This window comes from Chanodichthys erythropterus, chromosome 20 (genome assembly GCF_024489055.1).
Source record: "Chanodichthys erythropterus isolate Z2021 chromosome 20, ASM2448905v1, whole genome shotgun sequence".
NCBI classification, from domain to species: domain Eukaryota; kingdom Metazoa; phylum Chordata; class Actinopteri; order Cypriniformes; family Xenocyprididae; genus Chanodichthys; species Chanodichthys erythropterus.
In genome coordinates this window covers 5,704,129-5,716,985 of record NC_090240.1, presented here as the reverse complement: position 1 = coordinate 5,716,985, position 12,857 = coordinate 5,704,129, and the positions used below count along the sequence as shown (strand labels likewise).

Genomic DNA, 12,857 nt, shown 5'->3' with positions numbered 1-12,857 from the left:
GAAAGGATTGACTGAAGGAAATGAAATGGGATTTTTGTCATAAGGGGATTTCACACAAACACTGACTCATATTTGAAAGTGTAATTCAAATAAAATGAATGATTTCAGACATTTGTTTCGCCCATATGCCACATCCATGGGCAATAATCATCAACAGCAATCAATTATTGTAATGCTCAGGATTAGTACAGTTGCGCTCTGTTTACTATGGTGGATGCGCAGACCAGGTTCAGGAGAAAGCAGGTCACAGCTGCGGTAACACACATCATGTCATCCTGCACACTCGGCATAAACTCGCACGCTAATAAATCTCTCCAACAAGCACACTTTCACTAATTAAAAAAATCTTTATGCTCTTTATGTATAAGGCTAAGCTAGCACTTTGTAGAGTCTACAGAGAGGTTTTTAGAGTTGTTAAAGGGCTGATGAACTGGGAAATCAAATTTTGACATAAGAGGTCATCATACTACACTGTGTGCAGAATTATTAGGCAAGTTGATTTTCTGATCATATTTTTTTTTCCAAGCACATTTTACCAATTCAAATCTAGGTGTGCAGAATTATTAGGCAGGTTTTCTTTTACAGATAAAATGAGCCAAAAAAGAGATTTAACTCAGACTGAAAAGTCAAAAATTATTAAATGCTCATGAGAAGGATGCAATACTAGAAATTGCGAAGTTAAAGCATGACCAAGGGACAGCAAAATGCTCATTGGGTCAGCGGGGTCATACAAAAACAGGTGGAAAAGAAAAGACACATGTTAACTGCAAAATAATTAAGAATTAAGGTGAAGAATTAAGTGTGAAACCATCAGGAACCCTTTAGTCTCCAGCGCCACCATTTTCCAGAACTGCAACCTACCTGGAGTCTCCAGAAGTGCAAGGTGTCAGGATCTCAGAGACTTAGTTTAGCTAAAGAATCCTAAAATATGACCCACATCCTCTTGTACCACTGTTTGAAGAATTTATCTTCCAGAATCTGGCAGTAAGGTGTGGGAGTTCACTTTTAGTCCATCTCTTATCCTGAAATGTCCGTCTTGCAGAGATGGACTAAATGATCTTCCAAAACATACTGCCAGATTCTGGAAGATAAATTCTTCAAACAGTGGTACAAGAGGATGTGGTGCTGGTCCTTCAGGAGTCACTCTCAATCTGTCTGTCTATAAGGCCTATAAAAACCCAGTCTTCATGTATTTTATAACACTTCAGCTTGTGATTCTTATTAAGAGCGGGTCATTTTTTAGGATTCTTTGGCTAACCTAAGTCTCTGAGATCCTGATACCTCGCACTTCTGGAGACTCCGGGTAGGTTGCAGTTCTGAAAAATGGTGGCGCTGGAGACTAAAGGGTTCCTGATGGTTTCACACTTAATTCTTCACCTTAATTCTTAATTATTTTGCAGTTAACATGTGTCTTTTCTTTTCCACCTGTTTTTGTATGACCCCGCTGACCCAATGAGCATTTTGCTGTCCCTTGCTTTAAAGGTACAATATGTAACACTTTTGCAGTAAAATATCCAAAAACCACTAGGCTAGTGTTATATATTTTGTCCAGCTGATTACTAACAATAGCTCTAATCTTTTCAACTAATTGTAAATCATGAGAAAATTCCCATTCTAAACGTTGGCTGCGTCCGAAAACTGGAAAATGCTGCCTTCTGAGGACACATTTCAAGGTAGGAAGGCATCAAGGCAATGAAATGACAATACGTGACATTATATTCGGAGCTGTTCACGTCCTTTTGGTCCTTGGACTGGGAATTATGCGTTTCCATGGCACCACAATCAATGCCTAAATGAATCTACAGCGGTCAGGTGGTAAAGTGGCCACGTGGTACATCTGGTAGCTTTCAGAAAACTCCCAGCTTACAAGCTGTAATTACGAGCTCTACGAGGACGTGAATGCTTTTTACAAGCAGGAATCTCGTAACTACAGGAATTACGAGGCCGCGTGAACGCACCTTTACTGCCTTTACTGACGTAGAAACCACATGACAACAGTGCCGTGGACAAATGCGGAATAGTGTCTAGCAAACCACTAACTTGTTTCAAGCAGTTCCTTATTTACTTCTTGCACGTTTTATGGTGTATTGTGTTACTTATTTATGGAACATAATTACTGTTTACCATCTGCCGCTGGTTCTGTCGACAAGGACAGCTCCCATAAACTCATGACCGGAAAAGCGGAAGCGGCGCCGGCGACTGTGTCATAATAAAAGTCCCGCTGCTCGTGAGGCGTGTTGATCAATCGCTCCAGCTCCTCGTTCAGCTCCCGCAACACTCGGTCCTGCTCTGCTTCATACTACAGTAACGTTAATAATCGCATCCACGAACATGAGTTCTTCCAAACTCCATTCCCTATTATTTTGCACCATCCGTTAAGATGGAGACCACGTGTCCCAAGTTTCCGTTCTAAAACTTGGCGTCATCAATCTACGCCTTTGTTTTGAATAGGCTTCTAGCGACCTCTAGCGGAAAGAAATATCACAAATTGTACCTTTAACTTTGCAATTTCTAGTATTGCAGTATTATTGCGTCCTTCTCATGAGTATTTAATAATTTTTGACTTTTCAGTCTGAGTTAAATCTCTTTTTTGGCTCATTTTGCCTGTAAAAGAAAACCTGCCTAATCTGCACACCTGAATATAAGGCATTTTTCATTTCCAGCCTTCATTGACAATTATATATCACTTATAAATGATTAAAAACTATATTAGTAGTTATTAAGATTGATGTGGATTGGAATTGGTACAATGTGCTTGGAAAAAAAATATGATCAGAAAACACACTTGCCTAATAATTCTGCACACAGTGTATAAGAATATCCTGTAAGTTTCAGAACTGAAAAGTTCCTTGTTAGTCCAATAAAAGCTTTTATTGACACCAGACCCAGTTTTACAAAGTGGGGATCTATGATGTCAAAGGGCAGCAAGCACCTCCTCTGCAGAAGAAGATCAACACCTACTTCGTCACTGCCTGTTTAGCCCCGCCCACTGATTCACTCATGACATTTGATCGAATAGGTAGCCTAAGTAACATAGGCCTACGTAGTGCTAAACCAGATCGAGCTACCAAGCAATAAACATGCCATTGAGGATTACAAAATATTGTGCTGTGCCTCGATTCAACAGTAATGCAACATGTAAGTAACTGTGTTAAATCTAATGCCTGATCGGAAATGTAATGATTCATGTACAGTCAGATGTTCCTTGTCTGTGTGTGTCAAATCAAACCCGTGTAACCCGTCTCTTAGTTATATCGCGTTTGCACAGTTATTGAAGATGAAAGCATTTTTTAGTGTAAAGAAATTGAGTTGCAATGACGAGATCATTGCTTTTATGCGCTCAACATGTCTGTGATTGGCTACAATGTTCATCACTGCAACCTTTCATGCCACTATCTAATTATAATGCCATAGATATAAATGTAATGCAACACTTTTCATGATTAGTTAACCTTGAGAGCTGTTATAGTTAAAAAACGCTCTAAAAGAGAGAGTAATATACTTGGCTATTTCAAATGGAAAGTTAGCCAATCACAGCAGTGGGCATTTACATTGAAGTCTCACAGCAGACATGCCCCTTAAAAGAGAGCGTTCAAACCAGAGAGCTAAAATCAGTGTAGGGAAAATGTCTTTTATTTATAAATTATGACAATTTTGGATCTAAAATGCATACTAACATTATAAGTGCACCCCAGGAAACATTATAAAACAATAAAACAATGCAGTTCATGACCCCTTTAATGCATTCAAACAGCTAGATTCAGTTATAAATACTTGGCCAACACACTGAAAACACAGTGGGCCTCATTTATCAATCTAACGTAGAAATGAGCACAGATCCGTTTTACGACAGGGTTCACATGTGATTTATCAAACATTTGTACGCTGGCAAACCTGTCCTATGAATGATCATACGTTGAAAAATGTGGCGGCTGAAAACAAACGTCATTTAAATATCACGGCACTAAAAATTCATGTGCTGTGTCTAATGATGTACTCACACTAGGCACAGTTGCCTTAAACCGAGCCTAAGCGCGATTGTCCCCCCTCCCCACTCCCTCTCCCCCCTCCCCCGCTGGCCTGAATTCATATTGCACTTAACGTTTCGGGCCGGAGCTCGCTTACGTCATATACGATGCAACTTTTTTTAACAGGAAGAAATGCACATTCGCTAAAATACTGCCTAAAGCCTTGTTTACACTGCACATCACGGCTCTGGCGAGGTTTTTGTTTCGTCCTCTAGGCAGTGCCAACTCACACCAGGAGCATTTTAGGAGCAAAGCGACAGGATTCGTGAGACCACACGATTTGCCTATCCTAGGCAATTTGTTTTTCTAAAATTTTTTGTTTTCTAACATGGGTAAGTTAAAGGTGCCATCGAACGTTTTTTTACAAGATGTAATATAAGTCTAAGGTGTCCCCTGAATGTTTCTGTGAAGTTTCAGCTCAAAATACCCCATAGATTAATTTTTTTTTTAATTCATTTTTTAACTGCCTATTTTGGGGCATCATTAACTATGCACCGATATATAGGTTGTAGCCCCTTTAAATCTCGTGCTCCCCTGCCCCCGGAGCTCGTGCTTGCCTTGAACAGCATAAACAAAGTTCACACAGCTAATATAACCCTCAAAATGGATCTTTACAAAGTGTTCGTCATGCATACTGCATGCATGCGTCAGATTATGTGAGTATTTTATTTATTTAGGTGTTTACGTTTGATTCTGAATGATTTTGAGGTTTTGCTCCGTGACTAAAGCTAACATTACACACTGTTGGAGAGATTTATAAAGAATGAAGTTGTGTTTATGAATTATACAGACTGCAAGTGTTTAAAAAATGAAAATAACAACAGTCTTGTCTCCGTGAATACAGTAAGAAACGATGGTAACTTTAACCACATTTAACAGTACATTAGCAACATGCTAACCAAACATTTAGAAAGACAATTTACAAATATCACTAAAAATATCATGATATCATGGATCATGTCAGTTATTATTGCTCCATCTGCCATTTTTCGCTATTGCTTGCTTACCGAGTCTGACGATTCAGCTGTGCACATCCAGGCATTCTGCCCTTGTCTAATGCTGGAACATGAGCTGGCATATGCAAATATTGGGGGCGTACATATTAATGATCCCGACTGTTACGTAACAGTCGGTGTTATGTTGAGATGTTATGTTGAGGTCTTTTAAACAAATGAGATTTATATAAGAAGGAGGAAACAATGGCGTTTGAGACTCACTGTATGTCATTTCCAACACAACTCTTGTTATTTAACTATGCCAATATAAATTCAATTTTTTTTATTCTAGGGCACCTTTAAATGTTTGTTTTGTCCAGTTTAAGTCTGTTTATTGTTGTGTTTTTGCTATCCCACATGAGTCTGCATAGGGTGTTTATTATGAAATTGACAGGATTTTGGACGTTTATTTTGTATTTACTGCAAGGCTTCGACGCGGCATCCGTCAAAAATAGGCGAGGCGCCTATCTTTAGCGAAGCAGCGTGGTGAGACGCTTCTGAAACGAGCCACTGCGCGGCTGGTGTAAACACAAGTATTGACCCTTTGCTTACACTGCATGTGTCTGCAGCGCGTTATGGCTTCGACAAGGTTTTGTTCCGTCCTTTATTCTGTGTCAACTCACACCAGAAGCATTTCAGAAGCTTACATATAACTGATTGACTGATTGGCTGATTGGCTCACTCTCTCCTTCCCCATCATGAGTGGACACACGCCTTACTGCTGATTGGCTACAAGTGTGTTGTGCTGCTCTTTCTGATCTACTTTCAGCAGCGTTTCTCAGAAATCACTTACTGCACCTTTAAATTGCAAGTGTTATTCTTCATGTAGCTAGTAGCCATAAACATGTTGACAGTTTAGCTTTCACTAGCTTGCTCTTCAGTGTTTCTCTCCTCCGTGTAGTCTGTAATAAATTGATCTTTGCATATTTGTGTGTTTGCAGGCACAGTTCTAATGGGCACTAATGAGATTGGAGGACTATATGGCAGAGGGAAAAACTTTCAGTGAATAACCATTTAAATTTTGATCTATTATTCACACAAAGCTATCAAATGACTTCACAAAACTACATAAATTATATTTTTAAAAGAATATACTTCTGTAAATTAATGTAATGTTTTCGGACACTTAATTTTATGTTGTTTACACTTGAAAATGTATTATAGTTTGAACATATATTAAAGGGTTAGTTCACCCAAAAATGAAAATTCTGTCTTTTATTACTCACCCTTGTGTCGTCCCAAACCCGCAAGACCTTCGTTCATCTTCGGAACACAAATTAAGATATTTTTTTATGAAATCTGAGAGGTTTCTTTCCCTCTATAGAGATCCAATGCAACTACCACTTTTAAAGGTACAAAAAGGTAGGAATGACATCATTAAAATACTCCATGTGACTCCAGTGGTTTTAACTTAAATTTTATGAAGCGACATGAGTGCTTTGCGCAAAAAAAAAAACACAATTTACCACTTCACTTAAAAAAAAGATTGATCTGCAATGCGTTCACGAGAGTTTCATGACGCATATGTGTTGTGTTCAGACTCGCGCATCTTGACACATGCATTTTGTATTCATGTGAGATAATATTATTTTGTAAATAAAGTGGTAAATTATGTTTGTTTTGTTTTTTGCACAAACAAAGCACTCAAATCGCTTCATAAAATTGAGTTTAAGCCACTGGAGTCACATGGAACACTTTAATCATGTCATTCCTTCGAAGGGACAGAAAGCTCTCAGACTTCATCAAAAATATCTTAATTTGTGTTCCGAGAATGTAAGGTCTTACAGACGTGGAACGACATGAGGGTTATTATGAATTTTCATTTTAGGGTGAACTAACACCTTAAGTGCAATTATTTGCAAACATATTATTATTATTATTAATACACATTTGTAATGATGAAGTTGCAATTTAGTACATTTAAATATATGAACTTTAAATGTAATATTGAATAACACACTAAAGTTAAAATTATAATCAAGTACTTTACCTGTGCTTTAGTATGTTAGTCAACACATCAAAATAAATGTACTTTTTTAAAACATGATAATAGATTATTAAAACATGATTCATTAAATGTACTTTAAATTAAAACTTTAAATTTGACATTATTGTAAAGTGTTAAGAAGCAGATTCATGAATGTGTTTATTTATTTCATTAATATTATTTTTTTAGTGGGCAGTGAGACTGTGAGATGTATCTCTATATATCTACACAACAGACCAGCAAATTACAAAATGTTGAATGTGCCAGGATCCATTGGCTCCTAATGTATAAAGTATACCCAATAACCCAAATAGCTGTAAATACACTTCCTATATCATACAATGTTTTTTTTGTTTGTTTGTTTGTTTGTTTTTGGCAATTTTGGGAAGATTTTCATTTTATGATGATAGAGCATTTGTTGAGCCAGTGACAGTAATATGAAATTCGCCTCAATGAAAGTAAAATTATGTTTTTATACGAGCTTACTCGTCTTATGAATTAACAACTGGTTAAGTCACAAATTGTTACTAGATTTATGCAATTAAGTTACATGGGTGGAAACAGAGTGACAGCTTCTGTGTCCATTTCTCAAACTCATTTGATGCCACAAGATGGAGCCAGTGAGTCCTAGATAAACATGACATCACAACATCCTCTTTCCACCCAGGATGTTTAACACTTAACTCATATAAAAAATGTAATATATATATATATATCTTATATGGCTTTTATTCAGTCTCCAGATTTAGGAAAAAATGAGCTCCATAAAGAAACATAAATCCATTTTCTTAAAGATCCAAGAATCTCTTGAACAAATATACCCTGAGGGGAGGGCAAAATCATGAACTGGGACCCAGACAGCACTCCTGGGACAGATGTGGAATTTAGCCATCACATCTGACCTACAGAAGATTTGACATGAACACATATCAGCCAGCTGTTGTATGGTTTGCCCTTCACAGCAGGAGGGAATTTTGGACTTTTGTGGTTATTTTTTTGCTTATATTGGGAAATATCAAGCACATGACCAATATATTTACCAATGTGTTATTGATTTGTGGGTACTAACTTTGATTTGAACACCTAAAAGTACATGTGACGTGTTCAAAATAATATGTGTTTAATATGTAAGGTATTTGCCTTGTCCTGACGCTTTGGAAGTTATTCGTTATTGGTCATAATTACAGTGTCACAGGTGTCTGCTGCAAACTACAGAAGATGTTTCTAATAAATTACTGTTCTGAAGTTCCTTTTGAAGTTAGTATCTGAAAACATACCTCGCTTTCACTGGAGCTAATAGCCCCTTCAAAACCCCAGTCCCACTCACTACAGTAGATCACTCTAACATTGTAATTATCCTGGTACAGAAAGAGATACTCTGATAGCCGGGTGTGTGTGAGCAGTGCCTGGTGGGATATTTAATCACTCTGAAGAGGAGCAGTAGTACATTGCCTACACGCTCTTGGCATTTCCAGACCCACCCAAGCATCAAAATATGAAGGTCAAAGCAGCTTCATTTGTTTTCAGCAGCTGGACTCCAATCTGTCGATGTCAACGGACCATAAAATAATGGACTGTAAGTTGTCAGCAAAGTCACTCAGCAGAAATGTTGACAAGTATTCCATTAAGAAAGACCAATATATAAATGTAAACTTAATAAATATATACTTTTCTTATTTTATTTTTTTACATTTCAGAAGGAAAATACATTTGTTAACGATAAAACAAAAACATCAATGTCCAAAGTACAAAGACATCATCGCAACCAATCATGTTTGTCATGGAAATAGTCTACTCAAGTTATACAGATGTTTTGCATTTTCCTAATTTTTAACAGCAACTATGTACAAAAGAACAAGGGGAGCTGCTACTTAGAATTCTTAAAAGTATTACCTTACAGACCATTTATGCTTCAAGAAAAGCCTGGTGAATTGGTTTTATGTAATCAGTCAATTTCCTCCAAATTGAAAAAATAAATAAATAAATAAATAAATAATCTTCTATCTGGTTTCTTAAAAGGAAAGCTTTTCCATTACGTATATATTAAGAAATACATCAATCCAATTGCTCTGGTTTTAACCATTTCTTTATCATTACTCTTTTAAAGGTGGAGTAAGTATTTTTTCAAAAACACTGTTTGGAAGTTAGTCAGGCTGACACTAGGGATGGGCATTTTTCCAAAATATTGTATCTGAATATTTGGGCTTGTAAAAAATGAATATTCGAATATTTAAATGACGTTAAACAACAAGGACATTATTTTTTTTTTAATTCATCGAGATTTTGTAACCATTTCTGAACAAGCTTACAATTAAGCAATATACACAACAAGCATACGTTATATATCTTAAAGGTGCCGTAGAACGTCTTTTTAAAAAATGTAATATAAGTCTAAGGTGTCCCCTGAATGTGTCTGTGAAGTTTCAGCTCAAAATACCCCATCGATTTTTTTTTAATTCATTTTTTAACTGCCTATTTTGGGGCATCATTAAATATGCGCCGATTCAGGCTGCGGCCCCTTTAAAATCTTGTGCTCCCTGCCCACAGAGCTCGTGCTTGCCTTAAACAGCATAAACAAAGTTCACACAGCTAATATAACCCTCAAAATGGATCTATTCACGTAATGTGTTGGTATTTATTTGGATGTTTACATTTGATTCTCAATTATTTTTATAGTGCTCTGTGGCTAAAGCTAAAATTACACACTGTTGAAGAGATTTATAAAGAATGAAGTTGTGTTTATGCATTATACAGACTGAAAGTGTTTAAAAAATGAAAATAACGACAGTCTTGTCTCCATGAATACAGTAAGAAACGATGGTAACTTTAACCACATTTAACAGTACATTAGCAACATGCTAACGAAACATTTAGAAAGACAATTTACAAATATCACTAAAAATATCATGATATCATGGAACATGTCAGTTATTATTGCTCCATCTGCCGTTTTTTGCTATTGTTCTTGCTTGCTTACCTAGTCTGATGATTCAGCTGTTCACAGATCCAGACGTTAATACTGGCTGCCCTTGTATAATGCCTTGAACATGGGCTGGCATATGCAAATATTGGGGGCGTACATATTAATGATCCCGACTGTTACGTAACAGTCAGTGTTATGTTGAGATTCGCCTGTTCTTCAGAGGTCTTTTAAACAAATGAGATTTATATAAGAAGGAGGAAACAATGGAGTTTGAGACTCACTGTATGTCATTTCCATGTACTGAACTCTTGTTATTCAACTATGCCAAGGTAAATTCAATTTTTAATTCTAGGGCACCTTTAAGCTTTTCTTTTAGTTCAAAGCATTAAACAATATGTGCAAACAACCAAACAAACAAAAAATTAAGAACAAAAGCATTTAAGCTCAAGCAGCACGAATGAGAAAAACGCTAATAAAGCAGACGGCGCCAGTTATCGTACAAAACGTACATAATACACTCGAGTCAGTATATGATTATCGTTTTCATATAGTTTCACATGTTCATGTTGAGAAAAACAATAATATCCACATGCTCGGGTGAGAAAACGAGCTGCGCTGGCAGACTTTGCAGAAACACAACGGTAACGATTATACATAACGGCATGCTAAGCTAAGCTTCTAACAGTAGCACTTTGTGTTTTCTGTTTGTAAATATGTCTCCCACGATGAAATTTAAAGGAAGCATATGTCTCAAAATCATTTTGCCATCACAAAAGTTATCTTATCGCCTCATTTGTGGGTACAGCTGCGCTTACCTGTCGTGAATGTAGTGATGGACAGCTGTCTTTCCTCATTCGACAGGCGTTTTGATTTCATGTGCTTTCTCAATATGTTGGTGATATTATGATAACTCGGTTTCATTAATTCATTTGATCAAAAGTAATTCCATTTTGTAAGATCATTTTCATCCAAGTAATTCCAAAATTCGTGAGGCAGAAAACAAAACTGTGACGATCAAATGAAATAAACTTGTTAAACACGCTCTACAGCGCCACCCGGTACATTTTTAGTGCTTAGAATTTATAAAATATTTTATCCACACCATTTCAGAAGTTTGGGGTCTGATTTTTTATGTATTTGAAATAAGTCATTTATTTGTTTATTAAAATCCTGCACTGAAGAAATATGTATTAAAATATAGTAATGTTGAAATAATTTTGCAATTTAATGTATTTTAAAAATGTAATTTATTCCTGTGATCAAAGCTGAATTTTCATCATCATTACTGCAGTCTTCAGTGTCACATGATCCTTCAGAAATCATTCTAATATGATGAATTTCTGCTCAAGACACATTTCTGATTATTGTTATTAGTGTTGAAAACAGTTGTGCTGTTTCATATTTTTTCACAAAAAAACAAATAAACAGGATTATTTTAAGAAATAAATTCAAAAGAACAGCATAAGTCAAAATCTTCTATAATATTGTAAATGGGATAACAGGATAAATAGGATAACAGATAAAATGAAGCAGAGAAGAACAAAATAATACATTACAATGTATAAAAGGCAATTAAAATAGATATTAGATATATTTTAAGACTAGATTTGAATGCAGATAAGGTAGACTAGTTGTAATAAAAGCATGAATTGCAACTTCCAATTTAATTTTAGCGAGTAAAATGAAAGAAACTAGAACCTATCACAGAGCTAATATGTTTATTAAACTTGAGAGAATTGTCAAACTCCACACCTAAATTCCTCACATAAGGAGAAACAAAAGGTTGTAGATATCCAAGATCGTCCTGAAAAAACAGAGGGACCAAAAACAATAACCTCTGTTTTTATCTACATTCAAAAAAGGAAGTTTTTAGAAAGCCAACATTTAACCTCATCCAAACAGGGAATTTAAAGCAATTTGATTATTCCGAGCCAGCGTAGCAATAAAAAGAAACCTCACGTTCCCTAAAGTTGGAACCAAGGGGAAGCATAAGTAGTGAAAAAAGAGCTGGTGATAAGACTTAGCCCTGTGGCACTCCACAAGTCACAGTGTCTTAAATTGTATTTGCTTTATTTTGTATTTTAATATTTCCAGGTCTCCTGAAGTATGAAAGAAAAACTACAATTAACCTATATTAAAGTGTCAACAACCAATAAAAAGGTTCATGGTTCATGTTTAGAGCACTTGAGTATGTAAAATAAATCCCTAAAAACTTGAAACACACTTACTTCCAGTCCGTATATGATCTTTGATCCGCATTGAGAGCATTGTAAACTCATCACGGCATTACACGCAGAAACCGCTGAAAGAGAAGCGCTCAGAACCGGATGACGTAGATTTGTGCCTCTTGGGCCCCAGCAGCCAATCACACACTCAGAGGCACGCTTCTACATCAGATTCCATGACGTTTCTTCTACTTTGCTTTTCAATCTGCAGAAAAATGCAAAAATAACCAATTTCCACTTGTTGGTTAAAGGTGCTATCGAACCTTTTTTTACAAGATGTAATATAAGTCTAAGGTGTCCCCTGAATGTGTCTGTGAAGTTGCAGCTCAAAATACCCCATAGATTTTTTTTTTAATTAATTTTTTTAACTGCCTATTTTGAGGCATAATTAGAAATGCGCCCATTTGGCTGCAGCCCCTTTAAATCCTCACGCTCTCCGCTCCCTCCCGAGCTCTCGACTCTATCATTGCATAAACAAAGTTCACACAGCTAATATAACCCTCAAAATGGATCTTTACAGTGTTTGTCATGCAGCATGTCTAATCGCATAAGTTTGGTATTTATTTGGATGTTTACATTTGATTATGAATGAGTTTGATAGTGCTCCGTGGCTAACGGGCTAATGCTACACTGTTGGAGAGATTTATAAAGAATGAAGTTGTGTTTATGAATTATACAGACTGCAAGTGTTTAAAAATG

The 12,857-nt window shown here is 36.3% G+C and overlaps 1 protein-coding gene across 1 annotated transcript in view; it reads right to left on the bottom strand.

Annotated features, from left to right (window-relative positions):
• Positions 1 to 12,857, bottom strand: part of nav1a (neuron navigator 1a) — a 210,735-nt gene that overhangs the window by 188,488 nt on the left and 9,390 nt on the right. Inside the window, exon 2 of the mRNA XM_067371856.1 lies at positions 12,162 to 12,363. The gene's annotated coding sequence lies outside the window, so the exon portion shown is untranslated. The remainder of the gene's footprint in view (positions 1 to 12,161; positions 12,364 to 12,857) is intronic.